General features: G+C 34.6%; 1 pseudogene; it reads left to right on the plus strand.

Moving 5' to 3' along the window:
* Positions 1-282: 282 nt before the first annotated feature.
* On the plus strand, positions 283-17,057 carry LOC123665134 (annotated as a pseudogene).
* The last annotated feature ends 6,823 nt before the right edge of the window (positions 17,058-23,880 follow it).

Here is a 23,880-nt window from a genome sequence, read left to right on the forward strand (position 1 = left end):
TGCGTATCGTTGTTTTTGACCGCTTTTATGTGCTCCTTTATACGGCATGCTATTGTGCGCTTTGTTTGGCCGATATATGAACTACCACAGCTGCAGTCGATTTTGTAAACACCAGGTTTTTCCAACGGAAAACTATCTTTGGGCGATCGTAGACATTGTGATACCCTTTTTAAAAACCGTGCATATGATCTTTGTGATGACGAACACCTACACAATGAGTTACAACACCTGCGGCAGGTCCTACAGGGCAATGGATATTCAGGAAAACTTCCACCTAGACACATGAATAGGCACCAGTTACGGAGGCAGATAGTAGATAGACAGCCAGTATTTTTGCCATATGTAAAGGGAGTGACGGATAAGGTCTCAAATATCTTAAAAAAGTATGCAATTAAAACTATCTTCACTCCTTTGAAAAGGGTATCACAATGTCTACGATCGCCCAAAGATAGTTTTCCGTTGGAAAAACCTGGTGTTTACAAAATCGACTGCAGCTGTGGTAGTTCATATATCGGCCAAACAAAGCGCACAATAGCATGCCGTATAAAGGAGCACATAAAAGCGGTCAAAAACAACGATACGCAAAAATCCGCCATCGCTGAACACTTGATACAATCGGGCACAAATCACTGGATCGAGTTGCATAATCCTCAGATTATCTCGACAGAACGCCACTACATACCGAGAATGGTCAGGGAAGCGATTGAAATTACCAAACACAAAAATTTCAATCGTGAGGATGGGTTTAAACTGTCGAGTGTCTGGAGTCCAGTGGTTCGTTTGTGTCGGGACAACGGAAAACGTAAAAGTGCCGTTTCGCGAATGGATACAGTGAGTGTCGTGTGTCGAGAACAGGTTCGAGTGAGTAGTGAGTTTGCAGACAATGGTACTGGTATCGAGCGTAATAGAAGACTGAGACGGAGGGTAGACCGATATGTCTGCCCATAACATCTACCCGCAAAAACCAAACAGTTCCTCCGTGACCATGGCGCATGCAACTGCGCCGAAATATCGGAGCCTCAAAGATAAAAAGGTACATGGTAAAAATCCCGATAAAACGAATTCAAATAATTTTTTTATAGTTATAGCTTATAAACGTTTTATTTATTTATTTATTTTTTCTTATTTGTTTTGTTATATAACCAGATCAGTAAACAAGCGTACGTCTCAATTGATGGTAAGCGATTGCCGTAAGTTATAGATGCATCGCTAGCACGTTGCCAACCCTATCCCCAATTCCGGCCATGAGCTCTGGTCACCTTACTCACCAATAGAAACAAAACACTGCTTGAAAACAGTGTTATTTAGCTGTGATCTTCTGTAAGGTCGAGGTACTACCCCAGTCGGGCTGATCCATATTTTGAGCAGGAAATTTCCTGCTGTGCCCTACCTCAGTTAAGTTAGTTATTGTATAGTTTGTAGCGTACCCTAGGGAGGCTAACGTTCAGCAGTGGACTGTAAAAAGGCTGATTATGAACTAACTTGTAAAAGCCTTCTAGGAATTCTAGGAGAAGCGTGATTTATACAGCTGTGATGAAGAATTCAAAGAAAGGAGTATATAAGGGGTATGAACGGTGATTTCGTAGTGATTTAATAGTTTTGATTTTTTTCGACTGTAATAACGTTGGGTGATGGAAAATTTTAATGACCTTACCAACAACCTTTAGGTGAAACATAATAAGCATCGATTATATTTGATTAGAATTTGGAAACAGTAGCAAGGAGGTAATACGGAAGTATTGGTTTTAACAGTATCTATATAGAGTATATAATTGCGCGGACACTTACCATATTCATGCCATCTATATGTATAACAGCCTAGACTCTATCATATTAGATACGTTATTATCTATACGATAAAAATGTTTGTTTATCTTAAATTGGTTTTCTTCATATTTTATTTTATTAAAATCGTCATCGAAGTATTATTAATAAGTAATAAATTAAAAATAATAGTACTAAAATAAAAAATTTAATAATTCTTATTTTAAAAATTTTCACTGCTTTAAAATCAAAAATAACTTTCGCAGTTCGAAATTTAATTAAGCTGCTAATATGATATTAGTAGCAAAATTAGTTGAGAGTATTTGTGTCATCATGTAATAGCATTATGTTCTCGCTTGTCTACAAATATATCGTCAAATATACTCGTTTAATCCTTGTAGCGCTTAAAGCGGTAACAACGCTGTATCACTACACCCCTGATTTATGTCGGCTTTTATCTCAGCGGAACACGAGCGCCAGAACGCTTAATTACCCCCGAAACTGCTTAGGCTAAGATTAGAACAGGGTAACTGGCAAAATTAGGAAACTTATTTATTGTAATTTAAAAGAATAAAATGATATTCGATATTTGATAAGTAATTACAAAGTTTTATCTATACTGCAATACATAGGTAATATAAACGCTTTATAATTTTTAATTTTGTACTCTTTTTTCCCCACACGGTCACTGCGGTCACCAACCCGACTGCCCAGCGTAGTGATTATGGACAACACACATGAGCTCATGCTATTTTTGGCGCAAACTTGTAGAGGCCTATGTCCAACAGTGGACTGCAATAGGCTGAAATGACATACATAAAAAATACAAACGAATTGAGGACCTCCTCCTTTTTGGAAGTCAGTTAAAAAGAAGGGTTCTTTGTTCCAATGTTGCTGTGAGGCGTTTATTTATTTTTTTATTTAATTAATATATATTTCAACAACCCAATACAGAGGAATAATATTAGCATACGGAAAAATAATATGAAATAAATATATAAATAGTTGAAAGTTTACATACAAAGTTGTGTTCAACAGCAGTGACCGTTAGTATCTTCTTAACTTCGGCTATAAAGGATTCCAGTCGATAAGTTATCGATTCTCTATTATTATACTCAATAGATAATTCAGTTTACTAGTTCCACGTCTATCTTTAGTACATTGTGAAATTGTCTTTGTTTCATTTTTATTACTTTCCTTTTATAACTCAATTGTTACATTTACGATTTGATCGTAACAGGCTGTTTTAGCACTATAAATAAATAACATAGGATTTAACGGTAAATTTTATTGCAAATTGTATGAGCAAGGCACGGTATAACCAGCTTAAAAAATTCAATATATTATATTATGTCAAAAATAAATACCAATTACAAATATATAAACTATTCGAGACGCCGCGTTGGCGCAACGGTTACAGCCATGGATTGTACTTGTTGCGCTGGCGGTTGCGGGTTCGATCCCCGCACATGACAAACATTTGTATTGACCATACAGGTGTTTGCCGTGGTCTGGGTGTTTGTGCAGTCCTTGTGGGTCTCCCCACCGTGCCTCGGAGAGCACGTTAAGCCGTCGGTCCCGGTTGTTATCATGTACACCCGATAGCGATCGTTACTTAAAGTAGGGAATATATCCGCCAGCCTGCATTGGAGTAGCGGCCTATGCCCGGTAATGGGATATTACAGGCTGAAGCGAAACTATTCGAGAGCATCCAAATTGAAACAATATCGCCGTAATGACACTGTACTCATCCAAGGTACTACCAATTTTGTGTAAAAACACAGTTTATACTTTTTTGCGCATTTTCAGCATTTCGTTATACGCATCACGCATCGATTGTTCGAGAAAACGCTATCGAACCTTCTTGAATAAAAATCATAAATGATATTCTTTACAATAATATTTATGAAAATTTAATTTGCAAATTTATTCGACGAACAGCTTTAAATTCAACTTTTATTAATATTTGTGTATTCTTATTTCAAACTACATTACATTGTTTGGAATGCAATCGAATTTTATTCTAGCAATATTTTCACGTAATTTCACAAGAGCTAATCCAAAACATAATTTCGAAATACAAAGTTCATTAATTCTCGTAGTTTTAATTCTAATTTGTATTACTCTGTTCGAAATTCAAATTCGAACGCAATGCAATCAACGAAACGATTTTAATTTGTGGAAACGGTAATGAACGGTTAGATTATTCAATTCGAAGCCGTGATTTGTATAGGCGTTAATAACGCACTAACGGCGCGACCGACTAACCATCGAATTCAGTAATCGGCATCAGCAGTTCTATCTAATATGAAACAATTGCAGCAATCAATTGGGATGCGTGTAAATGGTTGATTTTGGTGGATTTGTTTTTATTTAATAATTTTATTTTTTTTCCTTCTAAATAAGTTTTATTAGGTTTTTGTGTATAACGATCATGATTGAAAATTTACAAACATTTTATGACACGACGTTGGAATTCAAAAATAATCTGTGCCTCCTGTGATAAGTGATATAAGTCGAGTTACAACTTTTTCTTGTTCTATCGCGGTTTATTAAGTTTTTTAAATGTCCGACGTTGCGAATACTTTTCAGCAACTAAGGGGTGGACTGCATATGTAAAAATTTTAGCACTTAATAAATATGTACAAAGTACAACTCAAAAGTGTTTTCTAAATTACCTTCAAAATGAAATATTTACCAAAAAAAAACAACTAAAATGTATATTAAAAGAGAATTTTTTAATCTACAATAGGAGAGTCTATCCTAGCTCAATTAGTTCACGAACAAGAATCTTTTTAATCTTATTTTTGCTCTCCTGTAAAATGATGATTTTTGACTTGTATCACTTGTCACAGGAGGCACGGATATATTTTGTGCAATTATCTTCTATTTATACTTTTAATGAGCTACCACGTTGGCGCAGTTTGGAGTAGCCCTACTTTCTGTTCCGCGGGTTGCGGGGTCGATTCCTGCCTAGTTCTGGGTGTATTATGTATATATATATATATAGGTATGTATTGTTTCTATAAATATAAAAGTCGGGTGTTACCTGTAACACTAGCATTAAGTTGCTTAACATGGGAACAGACGGCCGTGTGTGTATGTTATAAGATATTTATTTATTTATTTAATGATATTTACAATACGAAATGGTTTCACAAAACTAATATAAAAACCATGCTAACAACAATTTCGAATTATTCTAATGTTCCTGGAATGTCAATAATAATCAGAATATTAATCATTTGTTTTAAAGAAAATGACACTATTTATTATTTAATCATACTATGTATTAATAGTTAAGGAAAACCTGAAACACCCTTTTTCAACGTAAAGTCAGTTTAGATATTTGGCCTTACAAATGGCTTCAATTCGTCATGCCAAAGACAGTCACTTACTCACCCTTTATTTATTACTAAAGCCTATACGATAAAAAGGATTTGATAAAGTGAAATTACCTGAATAGTATTTCTCTGTATCTAGTGTCACTGATATTTGTTTATTTTTATTTTAAAACAATTGTAATCGTCAAAAAATAATAAAACAATTAAATTAATTTACAAAAGTGTGTGTGTGTGTGTGTGTGTGTGTACTTATGTACGCACATACGCTTCAGCCTGTAACACCCCACAACTGGGCACAGGCCTTTTTCCCCACGTAGGAGAAGGATCAGAGCTTAATCCACCACGCTGCTCCAATGCGGGTTGGTGGATGTATTCCCTACTATGAGTAACGATTGCTATTAGGTGTACATGATAACAACCGGGACCGACGGCTTAACGTGCTCTCCGAGGCACGGTGGGGAGACCTACAAGGACTGCACAAACACCAAGACCACGGCAAACACCTGTATTGCCAATACAAAAGTTTGTCATGCGCCAGCGCAACAGGTACAATCCATGACTGTGACCTTTGCGTAAGTAAAATAAAGAAATTGAAAAAGTGTGTGTGCACTTATGTACGCACGTAAGAAGATATACTTCAATGACTAACTAACTTCACGTTGCCAACTTCTTCTTTGCTGACAAGCTAACTTCAGGGTGTGCTGTGTGGCTACGGCACCAAAGAATATAGCCACCCCCTCTCTTCCCGTGGGTGTCGTAAGAGGCGACTAAGGGATAACAAGATTCCACTACCACCTTGGAACTTAAGAAGCCGACCGATGGCGGGATAACCATCTAACCGCTGGCTTTGAAACATACAGGCCGAAGACGGGCAGCAGCGTCTTCGGTGCGACAAAGCCAGCCCTGCGGTCACCAACCCGCCTGCCCAGCGTGGTGTCTATGGGCAAAACACATGAGTTCACGCATTTTTGGCGCGAACTTGTGGAGGTCTATGTCCAGCAGTGGCAGAAACTTACACAGTTTTATGAATGTCAGTCAGTCAGTCGATTCGGCCTTGTTTTTGAATGACAGAACTATTATCTTAGTAACGTAAATTTTTTGCTAAATCTATTAATTGATTATTGCGCGTAATTTTCTGTCTGTTTTTAGACTTGAAAAGATTCGTTAGAAATTTTTTGAAGTATTGCAGGCTTAATAAAAGAAAGGATAGTTTTAAGAAAACGAAAGACGCTTAGACCGAATATAAAATCATCATATCAAAAATTTCGATCTAGCGAGTACATCGTTCCATAATGTTGTGTATGCGCTTACCGCGCACTATAAGTATAACGGTCAGCTGTCAATAAATCAGTGTGCAACTAACTAGCTCGTTTGATTGACGCGTACCGCTCTGTTTAAGTATCTAACACATAGCTTAATTGGCTAAAGCACCGACACGGTAAGTCAGAGATGAAGGTTCGATCCCCGCTGGATCGGTCGATTGTTAATATGATATGAAAAAAAAATGTTTAGAATGTCCTAATGTGTGGGTAACACAAAAATAAATCGTACGACTTAAAACGAGAGGCTACATAAATTCACATCCAGCATCTGACTTGAGCGCCACTTTGTGTCTAGTAAATTAAATATTTCTCGCTTTGTTATGAAATGTATCTCATTTTTTGCCGACATTGTAAATTCTCATTTTGTCACAGTTACTTTCTTTATTAATAACGTACCCATTGTTCCTACGTGGACTTAAAAATTACATTCTATTAATATATATTTTTTTGATATACATATATATATTTGAGAAATGTTGTGTGATAAATTCCATAATTTTATTCAACCCGTCCATAGTAAGGTTAGTTAATAGTTGTAATATTCTCAGTTAAATTGTACGATGCACTCTATTTTTTTGTTATATAACTAGGTCGGCAAATAGGCATACGGCTCACCTGATGGTAATCAATTACCGTAGCTTACAGATGCCTGCAACACCACAAGCACCGAAAGCGCATTATCGACCCTATCCCCAATCTATAAATCATGATATTTATACTTATTTTAGTATACCTACCAAGGAATTCATTCTTCACGATAGATAATTATATTATATTTTAGCCTTATTCTTGTTATCGTACTTCTTAAAGACACCATTTTATCGGCGAAGGATAAAAAACATTATAGCGATACTCTCAACTCAACAACTGACAAAAAGGCTTGCCTTTTTTGTAGTCATAGAGATAAAGGTGAGAATTTATGTAACAAAATACTTCAACCCTTGAAAGGAAAAAACTTTACCTATCCGCAAAGTTTGAGATAAGTTTCAGGCACTTCTAGATTTGTTTTATTGAATTTTAATTGGAATGAGAAATTGTTGTCCGCAAAATAAGAAAACAAAAAAAATTAAAATCAACCTTCAGCTAACGAGATTTTCGATACAACACTGAAGAACTTAGGAACAATTGTTCTCTATTTGCAAAATAATTCCTAATAAACATTAGTTTTGAAGATTCAGACTAATAAAATGGCTGGTGGCTGTGTGGCTACGGCATTAAAGAATATAGCTACCCCCTCTCTTCCCGTGGGTGTCGTAAAAGGTGACTAAGGGATAATACACTTTCACCACCACCTTGGAACTTAAAAAGCCGACTGATGGCGGGATAATCATCCAACTGCTGGCTTTGAAATACACAGGCCGAAGACGGGCAGCAGCGTTTTAGGTGCGACAAAGCCAGCCCCGCGATCACCAACCCGCCTGCCCAGCGTGGTGACTATGGGAAAAACATATGAGTTCGCGCCATTTTTGGCAAGGACTTGTGGAGGCATATGTCCAGCAGTGGACTGCAATAGGCTGAAATGATGATGAATAATGATAATGAGACTAATAAAAAAAATACTGATTTTCGTTCGTCGTTTGCTTCTTTCCTTTGCTTTGAACTTGATTTGCGTCTCAATTTAAATAACATATGTTACTGCTAGAATAAAGACCTCCTCTTTAATATAAGGAAGAGAGTTTGTTTCGTCTTCTTTTTATTTATATGCCGAATATACCCAAACCGTCATTTTTTCTGAAACGTAGTCGTTTATCTAAATTAGAACAGAAATAAAAAAAGGTTTAAATTAACACAATAGGATCGTTCAGTAAAATTGATTTTATTGTTAAAATAATTTTGTACCATAACCTAAAAATATTAATTTCACCGAAATATCGTATCAATGATGATAACGGAAGCATTATCGTAATAATTAAAATAAATAAATTCGAGCAGTAAATGGTTATCGGCAGTAAATGATTATTTATAAAAACGATTTCGAATCCATTCTAGAATTTATCACAGTTCAGAATAATGATTTATATCAAGAATATTTTTCACTGAAATTCTGATAATTTTAGGTTTCAAACCGCCATCGACAAAACCGCATGCCAATTAAAGGAGAAACCTTTGCGATAATCGCGTTATAAATTAATGGATGCGTTATTAAATTGTATAAAATAAAACCTTAAAATGATTACTTGTAATTACACTCGGTTTTTAAAATTAATGACATATTATCTGGATTTTTAAAACAAAAAATTGGAAGAAAATATTAAATTAAAGGTCAAAGGCAAATTTCAGCCTGTTGAATGCAACTGACTTATACCAAAACAGCCTCGTATTTGTAAGTATTTGCCCTCCCAGATACGGTGGAGAGACCCATAAACATAATTATATAAATACCCAGGTGGGAGACAAACATTTGTTTTTAAGGTGAAATCGAGCCCACGTGAATAATAATTCAATATATATTTTGCTATACTATAGTTACACTAGAATACAGCTAGGAATGTGAATAATACTGCCATTGCGTCTATATGAGATGTACTGATGCTGTGATTTCTAAAGATATTTTATCTACAATCAGTCTACCGACGAGGCTCACGCAACAGGAAAGCGAAAAGGAGGGATAGATGGCGCTGTGCGAGCTATACGCTAACTACTAACTAATTAAATACAATCAATGACGGTACATTTATAAAGCTTAAGGCAGAATTATGTAAGTTACACAAGACAGTTATCAAGTACAAGTTCTCAAAAGACAACAAAATTCAGAATCTGTCTCCGATTTTCGCAATATCGAAATCGACGACACGAAGTTCTGACATTACAAAACTTCGATGCCCCCTCCGTATTAAACATTCTTCAATTCAAGTTAAAACAATGTTCAATTTGTTAACAGTAAATTGGATGCGGTTTTATTTACCACGTCCGATAGTTAACCGGATTCCGTAGACGCCATTCCGGTGGTAGAACTTGTTGAGGTGTTCTCATTTTAGTGTATAATATGTTACTTAGTAAAAATTTGTTGCAGACGTGTTTCTGTAAGGTAGTGTATAGTTTACAAGGTAGCTCTTAGTTAGTAGCTATTTGTGTGAAAAAAATATATCGTTTAAGATTACTTTGAGGTATATTATTGTTTATAGTGTATTGAATACGTTATTATCAACGCACACATTCAAATTTCATTTATGATGTATTCCACATATACAATTATAATTATGCAGATACCCGTGATATATGAATGATAACCTGTAATTTTTTTTTAGTTTGTTATTTGTATGTTTACTAATATTTCGGTTGTTATGACTAAATTGGAGAGTATTCTTGTGTATTTTGTGCACCTTTATATATATAAAGGCGACATAATATATATATATATATATATATATATATATATATATATATATATATATATATATATATATATAATAAATATATAAAATAAAAAAATCATTTTTTTCTATAATCTCTAGTACAATCCCAACTGAGGTAGGGCACAGCAGGAATTTCCTGCTCAAAATATGGAGCAGCCCGACTGGGGTTGTACCTCGACCTTACAGAAGATCACAGCAAAATAATACTGTTTTCAAGCAGTATAGTGTTCCTGTTGGTGAGTAAGGTGACCAGAGCTCCTGGGGGGATTGGGGATTGGGTCGGCAACGCGCTTGCGATGCTTCTGGTGTTGCAGGTGTCTATAAGCTACGGTAATCGCTTACCATCAGGTGAGCCGTACGCTTGTTTGCCGATTTAGTGACATAAAAAAAAACAATCATCACCGAGTCTTCCCAGTAAGTAGTCAGAGACACTTATAATATATATGTATATATGTGTGTGTGTCCGTTTATTTAATTAAACAATATTACTCTAATTTTATCGCAATGCAGTTTTTTTCAAAATTTTAGCATGATTATCTTTACAAAAGGTCAAATTTACATTGGTATACACAACAATTTTCCATTGAACAATTGTATTTCAACAGAAATAACAACCTATTGTGATGAAAACAAAGAAATAAAGTCGCCTTCTTACGTTCTCTGAGCTGTAAATGATGTTGCATCTACATAGTACTAAGGAATGTAATGTTTTTATTTGAGGTACTAGTTATCAAGTGCGGTTTCACCCCTTTTCACATTTCTTTTTCGCATGAGTGTGATATTTGTATTCACATTTGTATTTTTTTATATTTATGCATTATTGTTATGTACATTTATAAAAAAAAAAATATGGTAAATTTTTTTTTACGTACGTCGCGTTGGCGTAACGGTTACAGCTATGGATTGTGCCTATTGCGCTGGCGGTTGTGGGTTCGATCCCCGCACATGACAAACATTTGTATCGGCCATACAGGGGTTTGCCGTGGTCTGAGTGTTTGTGCAGTCCTTGTGGGTCTCCCCACCGTGCCTCAGAGAGCACGTTAAGCCGTCGGTCCCGGTTGTTATTATATACACCTGATAGCGATCGTTACTCATATTAGGGAATATATCCGCCAACCCGCATTGGAGTAGTGGTGGATTAAGCTCTGATCCTTCTCCTACATGGGGAAAGAGGCCTATGCCTAGTAGTGGGATATTACAGGCTAAAGTGTATTTTTTTTTTATATAACATCCAGCTGTTACCACGGCATTAAGCTATTACATTATTTTGCAGCATTAAGTTGTTTAGCTAGGAACACATGGCCGTGTGTGTATGTTGTAAGATATTTATTTACTAGCGTGCCCGCGACTTCGCCGTATATAATACATAAAATAAATAAATTTCTAAGACAAAAGTAGCCTAAGCTACCCCTTATTATATCAGCTATCTGCCAGAGACAGTCAAGTCAAAATCAGTCCAGCCGTTTCAAAAATTAGCCGGAACAAACAGACAGACAGACAGACAAAAATTGTAAAAAAAAATATTTTTGTATATGTACCGTGTATACGTCCATATGCGTTTAGTAAAAAGCGGTTATTTTAATATTGCAAACAGACACTCCCATTTTTAACCGACTTCAAAAAAAGGAGGAGGTTCTCAATTCGACTGTATTTTTTTTTATGTATGTTACATCAGAACTTTTGACCGGGTGGATCGATTTCGACAAATTTTGTTTTAATCGAAAGGTGGTGTGTGCCAATTGGTCCCATTTTAATTTATTTGAGATCTAACAACTACTTTTCGAGTTATATCTAATAATGCGTTTTAACTTGACGCTTTTTTCGTCGACCTACGTTGTATTATACCGCATAACTTTCTACTAGATATACCGATTTTGATAATTCTTTTTTTGTTGGAAAGGGGATATCCCTAGTTTAGTACCATGATAAGGAAACCAGAGTCTGATGATGGGATCACAGAGAAATCGAGGGAAACTCTCGAAAATCCGCAATAACTTTTTACTGGGTAAACCGATTTTGATAATTTTTGATTTAATCGAAAGCTGATGTTTATCATGTGGTCACATATAAATTTTGTTGAGATCTGATAACTAATTTTTGAGTAATCTTAGATAACGCGTAGTTACTTGACTATTTTTTCGTCGATCTACGTTGTATTACTCGTCGATGTAATTGAAGTCGGTTTTTTTTTCGTTTGCGAGCAAACACAATTATATTTATATGTATAGATGTATAGATTTAAGCATTAACATGTTTGTCACTGCCTAAGATGACATTAATTTTTTTTTGTACAACTAAGTCGCCAAGCAAGCGTACAGCTCATAGGAACACAACAATGCTTGAAAGCAGTATTATTTGGTTTAGCTATTATCCTCTGTAAGATTGTGTACCTATTTCTGAATTTAATTAACTAGTTTAGTTATCAAAGCTAAATACAATGATCCAATTTTAGAACTCCAGACTACAATATTATGTAAATTACTCGACAGTCTTTAGTGGTATACAAATCATTTACACAGGACTTTGCTATTTCATATTTCCTCGCAATTAAATTTACTTACGATTTTTTTTCTCAATACATTTACGGTATTTAAATTATATACAAATTCAGATATCTATTTTTCATTTCTTGTTATTAAGTAATTCAATTAATATGAAGTCAGAAATCAATCATGGTGGTATAAATTATCGAAATTAATTTTCATCCAGGCCTACACCGTTGAATAGTTCTATTGATCTCAAAGCCTGGAGCTGCCTACCTCGACCTTACAGAAGATCACAGCTAAATAATACTGATTTCATGTAGTGTTGAATTGGGTCGGGGTAGGATCAGGAAGGTCAGAAGTAGGGTCGGCAACGTGTTTGCTATGCTTCTAATGTTGCAGGCGTTTGTAACTGTAGCCCAGTTGCTCCTTACCATCAGGTGGACCGTATGCTTGTTTGTCGGCCTAGTCGTATAATTAGAAAAATAAGTTGGTGTGTCAGTTCCGACGCACGACTGGAATTTACTCCTTCAGATCGACTGTCTAAATAATTACAAAAAGGCTTATTAATCTAAGAAAAAGATTTATACCATATCAAATGGTAAATAAACGAATCAAATAACGCCATGTATCGATCGATAGATGGCGTTATTAGAAACGTATATCTAAATATATGGTTCGGATAGACGACGATTTCTAAGTAGTTTATCTCTCCAATAGATGGCGTTACGAGAATTGTAACGAGGTTATTCTTTCTTTGTCTACCGGGGGCCTTATATAACAATAGATTTTTAAAGAGTAATCTCCAAAAAACTACATTAATGTGGTAAATCATGGTTTTAGAGAAGTTTCAATCATTAGAATGTAATTTTAAAGGGTGCACATACACGGTCGTTTACCTTCTTATGATAGTAATTAATATCTCTTGAGAGTATTTCTTTAAATTGTAGCGAAGCACGAATGTTCAGATCAATCATAATAATCCCACCGCTTCCACACAGGTCGTTTTGTTAATAATAACATTCCACCGCAACATCTATATCATACGTGCTATAATTACTAATATATAACAAAAAAGAGACATTATTATTTCGTACTTACATTTTAAGTACGCACTTTTATAAATATTAAATAAAAAATAGACTAATAAACTTTACGAACAAAATATAACGTCATTAAGTAATTTATTTTTCGTTAGATTTGAGTAATCGTATTAACTTAGTTTGAAAATTTTAAAAATTGAAATCAATCAGATGACGTTATTTTTTGTTAATCAACATAAGAAAATGCATAGTTTTCTCAGTCTCGTATTCTCAGCGAGTCCTTTCATATGATCCCCATATTGTAGGCAAGCATAAAAAGCTTAAAGTACTCTATCTCAAGAAGTCCGCCATGTTGGATTTACAGTAACGTCACTTTATTTTTAGCTGATTTCAAAAAAAGAGGAGGTTCTCTAATGGACTTCATTTTTTAAATGTGTGTTACCTCACAACTTTTTACTGGATGATGCTATTTCGATGCCCGTTTATATTTAATCGAAATATGACAAGTACATTTTCATTAATCTATCTATAATATAAAAATGAGTCGCTGAATGTGTTGCTAAGCGCAAAACTCAAGAACGGTTGGACCGATTTCGCTAATTCTTTTTTTAAAATATTCCTTGAAGTACGAGGATGGTTCTTACGGAGAGAAAAATTCTAAAAAAAAAAATTTAAAATTTCCTGAAAAAGTATAAAAACAACACTTTTCTATACTCCCATACAAAAGATTTGTGATAATACTTAAAAAACAATTTGAACTTTAATACCATACGATGGCGTTTGTGTTAGGCGATACGAAGTTCGCCGGGTCAGCTAGTAACTAATAATGCGTACTGGTCGATGCAATTTAAGTCAAAGTTATTCGAATTATTCTCAGCAAGCCCATTCTTTTTATACACATATTGTAGGAGTGCATTAAAAATAACTAGTCCGCCATATTGAATATTCTGCCATATTGGATGTACAATGACGTCACACAGCTAATGCGGATGCGTATACATCCAAACTAGACTAGTATACAAAATTTTAGCTCAATTGGTTGAAGATATTTCCTATAGAATTGAGAAATATTCCACCCTAACAATTATGCATAATATGTAAATTATATAATCATACATAGCAATTTAAGCAAAAGTTTTTAAAAAACCCTACACAGTTATTCAATATATTCCGAAAAAGACTTACATCATTTTGAAAATCAACAGATATTATTCAAATTGCTAGATCGATTTTTACCACGAAACCATAGCAAGGAATATCGCTTACACGTAAAATAATACTACATCAACGTCGATCCTTTCGTTCGACAGCTAACGATGTCACATACAAAATATGCAAACTAACATAATGTCAAACTTATTTGCGATGGAAATTTATAAAAAAATACTGAAATTATTGCCGTAAAGCTATCTATGTAGATAGCTACAGCCTTCAAATGTCATAGATGTAGGTTTGTTAACTTTTACCTTGAAATTCCTATTGGAGTGGAACGCCAAATATTCCGAAATAGCCAGAGGGAATGAAAAAAAAATACAGATGCAACCATGACACTCGGTAGTTTTTTTTTACAAACAGTTTTTATTCTGAACAAATGTAGGAACAGATTTTCTTCAGCTGTAATCGACGCAAAACTGTCACATGTGATTTACTATTTATTGCCTGTCAAACGTAAAATGACGTAGCGTAACGTAGAAAGCCTATATTTTCTATGTATTTTTTTTTATAAAACCTGGTCGGTAAACAAGCGTACGGCTTACCTGACGGTAAGCGATTACCGCAGCTTATTGTAGCTGCAGAGTTATTGAACACAATATAGTTAACATATTAAAGTAAATAAATATCATAATGTTTTCATTGAATAATAGATAATTATAGACAAAACACTTCATAAAAGTTAACAAACGCGCCTCTGTTCGCTTGTGTCGGTGATCCAGAAACACACACAACACACGAGCACAAACGGCCAGACCACGACAACACCTACATGGCCAAGAAAAGTGTCTGTAGGGAGCGGGGGTCAAACGTTGATAGCCGTGACTGCTACACCAACACATCGTCAAAACAAAACTTATTACGAAAAAATTCAAAGTTTAATCTGCTTTGTATGACAAGAAAGTCTCACGGTAATATTCAATGGAGCGAACCTCAGGTGTGCGGCGAGCTTGTTTCGCATATAAATAAAATGGAAAGGTTACTTTTATGGCGAAAAGCTATTACTGGAATTTGTTAGTATTTCAAAACTATTTTATAGTAAGCGAGAAACTCAAACTGTATACATTTATTATATTTTAGAACATCATAAGCAAACTTTTCGTTTATAAGTTTATATAGAAGAACTAGCTGTGCCTGCGACTTCGTCTGCGTCAAATTTTAAAAAAGTTATTGTTCAATTCGCAGAGCTATAAAATAAATAAATTTCTGAAATAAAATTACCCTAAGTTACTCCTTATTACAACAGGTATCAGCCAGTGAAAGTCCCGTGAAAATCGTAAAAAACAAATAGACAGTATTGACAGTATATTTATATAGATGTATTTTATGGTTGCGTCTGAGTCAGTGACGTTTTGCAGTCTCTTTTACTTTCGCCGAAATTTTCTAATTTATAGATAATTTTTTTAGCCATATAAGTGATAGAGTAAATTTATTTTAAACGTGTCTGTAGTATAAAGTTTATATCTTTATAATAATTGTGAAATGACCGTTATACAAAATGACGGTTTGCTTATCGGACGATCGGACGTACGCGTATAATTTTGTTCGTCCTCCGCTGTGAAGCCACTGATTGACTGTTGTGAATTTCTGATAATCTAAGGTGTTTCTTATTACATTATACCGTTTATTCATAAATATTGTATTTTAATTCCACACGTCTCTTACACAGTATAATTATATACTAACAAGTTATTTGAGCATCAGCTGGAGGTTTTCTATGACAAGGTAACACAAAATATCAATAATGCCATTACAGAGGCGGTCAATGTGGCCCTAACTCAACAAATATCGAAAATATCATCATCATTAGAGAACTTAAATACAAATGTGCAGAAACTTTCTACAGACAACATAAATATAAGGAAAACACTGTCTGAGGTGGGTGAACGGCTGCTGGAAGCTGAAAAGTCTCTTCAATATGCGTCTGAGAATGAAAAGGAGTTTGACAAACGAATCCAGGCCATCGAAGATACTGTATCCCATTCTTCTGTCTTCCAAGACCAGATACTTGAACTCGAGAATAAAATATCAGTCATGGAACAGCAGGCGAGACAGTGTAATATTGAGATATCCAATCTCCCTGAAAGGCGTGGTGAAAACCTGATAGACATTCTAGAAAGTATAGGCAATGAAATCAAGATACGAATTCAGCGTTCCGATGTAATATCCATACACCGTGTACCTCATGCGGATCAAAAGAACCCTCGGCCTAAAAACGTTATCGTTAAGTTTACTACGCGCGTAATTCGCGATAATTTTATCACGGGATGCCGTGCAAGGCGGGGATTGAACTCAAGTCAGCTGTCCATAACCGGCTCTCCACACATTATATATATTAATGAACATCTAACATTAAAAAATAAACTATTATTTCGGCAATGTCGAGAAGCTGCAAAAAAAAAGTGATTTTAAATATGTGTGGGTTAAGCACGGTACCATATTGGTGCGACAAACGGACACGTCCCCAGTTATTTCTATACGTACGGTGCATGATATTAATAATAAAATTTCCCAATCCTACTCAAGAAAATAAGCAGGTCTGGTTCTTAAGTTTAATATATTGTCACCTTACAACTATTTATTATTGTTTAAGTATGCTTAGAAGTATTGAATTGTTTGTTGTGAGATTTATAATAGCTAGTAAATTGATGTGGGTAGATCTATTTATCGATGAGACGTGTTTGTTGTTCAAGGAATTTAATTTAGCCTATAAAAATGACAAATGTAAGAATAAAAAAGTTTACAATAAGCTTGTACGTAATAAAACATATTATGTTGTAATGTGGGTTCTCATAATGTGGTCACTGCATATAATTGATGTAAATTACCGTGACGAATGTCCTTTTCTTCGTGATTATATTTGCCGGCGTTTGCTGTTTTTGTTTATGTACGGGTGTGCGTTGAGTAAATATTCTGTACGACATTGTTATATTAATAATACTAAATCATCAATATATCATAGAAAAGTTTTATATAATGGATAGTTCTAATAGTGTATTATCTGTATATTATCAGAATTGTAGGGGAATTAGGACTAAGCTACATATCCTATATATGAATATTTTGCTTCATGATTATGACGTAATTATTTTAACAGAGACGTGGCTTCATGAAAATATTAATGTTTCGGAATACATAGACAGTCGTTACAGAGTGTTTAGATGTGACAGAAATCGCGCTGGCAGCGGGCGGCGGGACGGGGGCGGGGTGCTAGTAGCGGTACGGCGGGAGCTGCCAGTCATGCCGCGTGGCGCTTGCGCAGGTCAGGCGCTCACTTCCTCTAAAGCCGCCCGCGCGGCTGCGCCCTCATCCCCGTCTCCGTTTGTTGATCATACATCACTCGAATTAAGAATGCGGAATTACTGTTTTGTTATAAGTGTAGCGTACATTCCGCCTGGTATGAGTTCCGAAGTATATGCTTCATATTTTGATTACTTGGAAAATGTTCTTTACAGTCCTGATATAAATTCATTTATAGTTGCAGGTGATTTCAATTTACCCAGTTTAGAATGGCGGCAGGGTTGTGCACATTTGGAACCTATTATGTTGAATACATACAACCAATCTAATATTCATTTAATAAATTTTATGTCTTTGTTCAATTGCTTGCAATTTAATAAATTAAAAAATAGAAATGATCGAATACTAGATCTTTTTATAACTAATATTAACGATTGCGGATCTTCACTTGTTCCTATTTCACTGCTGCCGATAGACGAACGTCGCCCGCCTTTCTATGTACTGGTACCAATTAATAGGCATTTTAAACCATTACGAACTATTCCTAAACAACAATATAATTATAAAAATGCTAATTATTCATTAATTAACACAGAAATAAATGGTGTTGACTGGGTGAAGGTTTTAGAGAATCAATCAGCAGAAGATGCTGTCATTACTTTATATGATACTTTATTTTCTATAATCAAAAATTGTATCCCTACAAAAATAATTAAGAATTCTAAGTATCCCATTTGGTTTACTTCTGCCTTAATTCATATCCTCAAAAATAAAAGTCAATGTTGGATTAAATGGAAAGTGTATCAAAATCAAGTTGATTATGAAGAGTTTTCTATGTACAGAAAGAGGTTTAAATTTGAGTCGCGTAAATGCTATAAAAAATATATGAATATGGTTGAAAGTAGTATACGTAACAACATTAATTTTCTATGGACCTATATAAATGATTTAAAGAGCAATGGGGGCCTTCCAAATTTTTTTTCATATAAAAATGACACTACTAGGGATCCTGTAAAGATATGTGAGTTATTTTCCAATTATTTTCTATCTGTATTTGAACCCAGTACAGTTGATGATAATTTTGATATTGATGATATTCCGGATAAAAATCCTGATTCGGATTTGATGATTAGTACTATTATTTTAACACAAAATGAAATTAATAAAGAACTGCAAACACTTGACGTTAATAAGGGAGTAGGGGTGGACGGCATTCCACTAATATTCTTAAAAAATGTTGCAGAATCTATTTCTAGGCCGCTGCAAATAATATTTAATTGTTGTTTACGTGAAGGGACTTTTCCGCTTGTTTGGAAATCCGCTCGGATTGTGCCGATACACAAGGGTGGTACTAAAAATGACATTGTAAATTACCGGCCCATATCCATCCTACCTACTCTGTCGAAGCTTTTTGAAAGATTAGTTCATAATAATATTTACCCATCTTTACATAAAAATATAATAGAACAGCAACACGGTTTTGTACAGCGGCGTTCTACGACAACAAATTTGTTAATTTATATTAGTCATCTATTTGAAGCACTAGATCTTAACATACAATCAGACAGTATTTATACTGACTTTCGAAAGGCATTTGACAGGGTGGATCACAAGATACTTCTTGAGAAACTTGCCTTTAATGGAATACGCGGAAACTTGTGGCGTTGGTTTAAATTTTATATAACAAATCGCACCCAAAAAGTAATGATCAATGGATATGAATCTGATTTCGTATCTATTAGCTCTGGAGTGCCACAAGGTTCTATATTAGTACCATTATTATTTATATTGTTTATAAACGACATTCACCACTGTTTCAAGTCTAGTTACTTTCTATTATACGCGGATGATCTTAAAATATATCATAAAATCCAAAATTCAGATGACCATAGAAGACTGCAAGAGGACCTTGACAGATTCTCAGCTTACTGCACGGTAAATAAATTAGCACTTAGCTTAAATAAATGCAAAGCTATAACTTTTACAAAAAAAAGGACACTTAGCAGTTTTTCCTATATGTTATGTGGTGAGCGTCTTCAGGTTGTGGAACACATCAGAGATTTTGGGGTTATACTAGACAGAAAGCTACATTTAAATATACATATAGATTATATAATTAGCAATGCTTATAAATTGTACGGATTTGCGATGCGTACTTGTAATGAGTTTAAGTTGGCTTCAACATATCTTCATATTTATAAGTCACTAATACGTCCACTACGTGCTGTGTGGCTACGGCACTAAAGAATTTAGCCACCCCCTCTCTTCCCGTGGGTGTCGTAAGAGGCGACTAAGGGATAACAAGGTTCCACAACCACCTTGGAACTTAAGAAGCCGACCGATGGCGGGATAACCATCCAACTGCTGGCTTTGAAATACACAGGCTGAAGACGGGCAGCAGCGTCTTCGGTGCGACCAACGGTGTCACCAACCCGCCTGCCCAGCGTGGTGACTATGGGCAAAACACATGAGTTCACGTTATTTTTGGCGTAAACTTGTGGAGGCCTATGTCCAGCAGTGGACTGTATAGGCTGTAATGAATGAAAATACGTCCACAGCTTGAATATGCTGTACCTATATGGAACCCATATTATAGCAAATATATAGATGCGCTAGAGACAGTTCAAAAAAAATTCTTACGTTGTATGCATTATAAATATTGCTTTTCGCATTTACCTTATGTTCAAATGTTAGACAAATACAAACTCTCAACTCTTAAATCAAGACGAACATATCTTGAATTAATGATGCTTTACGACTTATGTCATAATAAGTATGATTGTATCCCCCTAAATAATAAATTATGTTATAAGATTCCAACTGGAACGCACTCTCGTAAGCCGCATTCCATATTTGCCACTGCATTTTGTAGAACAAATGCTGGTAAACGCTCACCCTTGTATAGAGTTACTGATGTTTATAATAAGCATTTTTTGTCAGTGGATATCTTATTCGCAAGAGTTGCTAAGTTTAAAAAAGAAATTTTTGAATTATTGCATTAACAGTACAAACGTAAACGGTTTTACTCATTGAATTCAAACCTTGCATACGGACTCGGTGTGGGTAGCCTAGTAGTTAACACTGATCCCAAGATGCAAGTCATAGGGCTAGGGTATCCATATCGACAAAAGTGCACCCTATTTCTGCTTTGCTGCGCAATGTACAGTTAATGTTTAAGAGATAGAAAGATATATAAGTTGTCTGCTTAGTATGTATTTCTAGCTGTGTAATAATAACAATAATAATCACTAGTGTTTGGTTGATGGTATTTAAGGAAAAAATGTATTTGTGATGTATTATGTATATTAGATACCTACCATTTCTTTTCCTTGATGTGCATTTTTTACTATTATGAAATTGTAATCTGGAGTTGACGGTGTTGGTGTCACGATTAATAATGTTTGTATTGTAAGTCTGTTATGTAAAACTTTATTGTGAACACTGTTTGTTAACTTAAATAAAAAAAAAAAAAAAAAAAAAAAGTTATTCTCGCTAATTTTTTATTTTTGTGGATTGATTTGAAATAAAAAAACTTGTTTCGAAATTCACTGCCATCAAACCAATGAACCAAATCAAAAATATAAAAATTCACCATAATTTACAACAGCCTTACAATATAACAAAAGTATCTCCGAAATCATGATATACATTTATATTTATCTAGCAAATATTTATTCGAAATACAAATGCTTTACACATTTGTATGCAGAATAAAAAGTATTAGCAATGAAACGACTTCTTTTTTTCCATTGTAAACCTGCATTTTTAGTTTTGAAATTTGTTTAAAACATCGTTACTCTGGAAATGAATCATGTTGCTCAAAAATAAGAATGAAAATATATTGCACGTGTAAGTATGAAAACATATGACCATGCTTATGTGTATTTTATACACATATTATTTCAGTAGGAAACAAAATAATTTGGTTTAGTGATTTATCATACAAAACTTTCTTTATCTTTTTATATTACTTATTATTTTTACTTTTGTATTTAATGTATTTTATATCGCATCTTAATATATATAAATCTCGTGTCACAATGTTTGTCCGCGATGAACTCTTAAACTACTTAACCGATTTTAATCAAATTTGCACACCGTGTGCAGTTTGATCCAACTTGAAAGATAGGGTATATTTTGTTTTGATATATGTAATTATTATATTTAAGAAAAAAAATAAGGCGATACGAAGTTTGCCAGGTCAGCTAGTATATATATATATATTTATACTTACATAACAATGTTTTCAAGCAGTGCTCCTGAGGGGAATGTGGGAGGGGTAATCAACGCGCTTGCAATGCCTCTGGTGTTGCAGAGGTCTATAAGCTATGGTAATCACTTACCATCAGGTGAGCTTACGCTTGTTTGACGACCTAGCTATATAAATAATTGTGTTTGCTCGCAAACGAAAAAAAAACCGACTTCAATTACATCGAAGAGTAATACAACGTAGATCGACGAAAAAATAGTAATACTTTGTTCGTATTCCATATAACGCGACATTATAAAATTGTACAATTATGTAATGTACTACTGTTATTTCTAACATTTTGTTAGCGATTGTAGGCAGAAATTTCATAAAAGGCCCGTCGTCGATTCGCGCGAAGCGCTGACATCGCTTATTACGGCGGGTTTTTTAGTTGAAGCGGATTTATATTGAATTACGGTTTATGTCTTTTTTATTAAAAATATGTACTGTTCATGTTTTCACACAGCTCCGATGCACGACTGGAGTTTACCCCTTCAGATCAACTGTCTAAATAGGCACAAAAAGGCTTACTAGTCTAAGAAATATATTATTACTATATCAAATTGTAAAAAAAAAATGAATCTATAACGCCATCTATCGGAACCTAATTGCGTTATTAGAAAACGTCTGAACGCCATCTCTAACAAGGTCATTCGTTCAGTAGATTTTACTGTTTAATTTTTTCATTCCGGGGCCTTAAATGAAAATCGATCCTTAAGGAGAAAACTCCAAAAACAGTCAAGTAAATACGCCATATCAGATATAGCTCAAAAAGTTCGAGTCAAATCTCAATTATATTTAAATGGGACCACATGACAAGCACCACCTATCGATTAAAAAAAGAATCATCGATATCGGTCCACCCAGTAAAATAGTAATGAGGTTAATATAACGTTGGTCGACGTAAAATAGCCAAGTAAATACCCAGTATTAGCGATAACTCAAAAATTAAAAGCTCAAATATATTTATAACGAATAAACTGCTACTCTCTACTCTAGTGGAATATTGTAATTTGATCGATAGTGAACGACGTAATTTCATAAAATTTTGATAGATGGCGTTGTGGCACAGTATTGAACATGACCGCAGTCGTCTTAACATCGTCATGTAAATACGTGTCATCAAAGATTACTCAAAAATTGCTCATTATATCTCAATCATATTTAAAACGGACGACATGACAAGTATTAGCTTTTGATTTATACAAAAAAGATCAAAATCAGTGCACCCAGTAAAAAGATATAACGTATAATACAACGTAGGGTGACGAAAAAACCGTCAAGTAAATACGCAATATTAGATATAACTCACAAATTACTAATCAAATCTCAATTAAATTTGAATGGGACCACGTGACGAATAGTAGCTTTTAATTTATATAAGAAACGTCAAAATCGGTGCACCCAGTAAAAAGTTATGAGGTATAATACAACCTAAGGTGACGAAAATAATGTCAAGTAAATACGCGTTATCAAAGATTAATCAAAAAGTAGTTATCAAATCTCGATAAAATTTATATGTGACCACATGATAAACATCAGATTTCGATTAAAGTAAAAATTATCAAAATCGATACACCCAGTAAAAAGTTATTGCGGATTTTCAAGAGTTTCCCCCGATTTCTCTGGGATCCCATCATCAGATCCTGGTTTTCTTATCATGGTACCAAACTAGGGATATCCCCTTTCCAACAAAAAAAGAATTATCAAAATCGATACACCCAGTAGAAAGTTATGTGGTATAATACAACGTAGGTCGACGAAAAAAGCGTCAAGTAAAAACGCATTATTAGATATAATTCGAAAAGTAGTTGTTAGATCTCAAATAAATTTAAATGGGACCAATCGGCACACACCACCTTTCGAT

The sequence above is a fragment of the Melitaea cinxia genome, chromosome 23 (genome assembly GCF_905220565.1).
Source record: "Melitaea cinxia chromosome 23, ilMelCinx1.1, whole genome shotgun sequence".
Taxonomy (NCBI): domain Eukaryota; kingdom Metazoa; phylum Arthropoda; class Insecta; order Lepidoptera; family Nymphalidae; genus Melitaea; species Melitaea cinxia.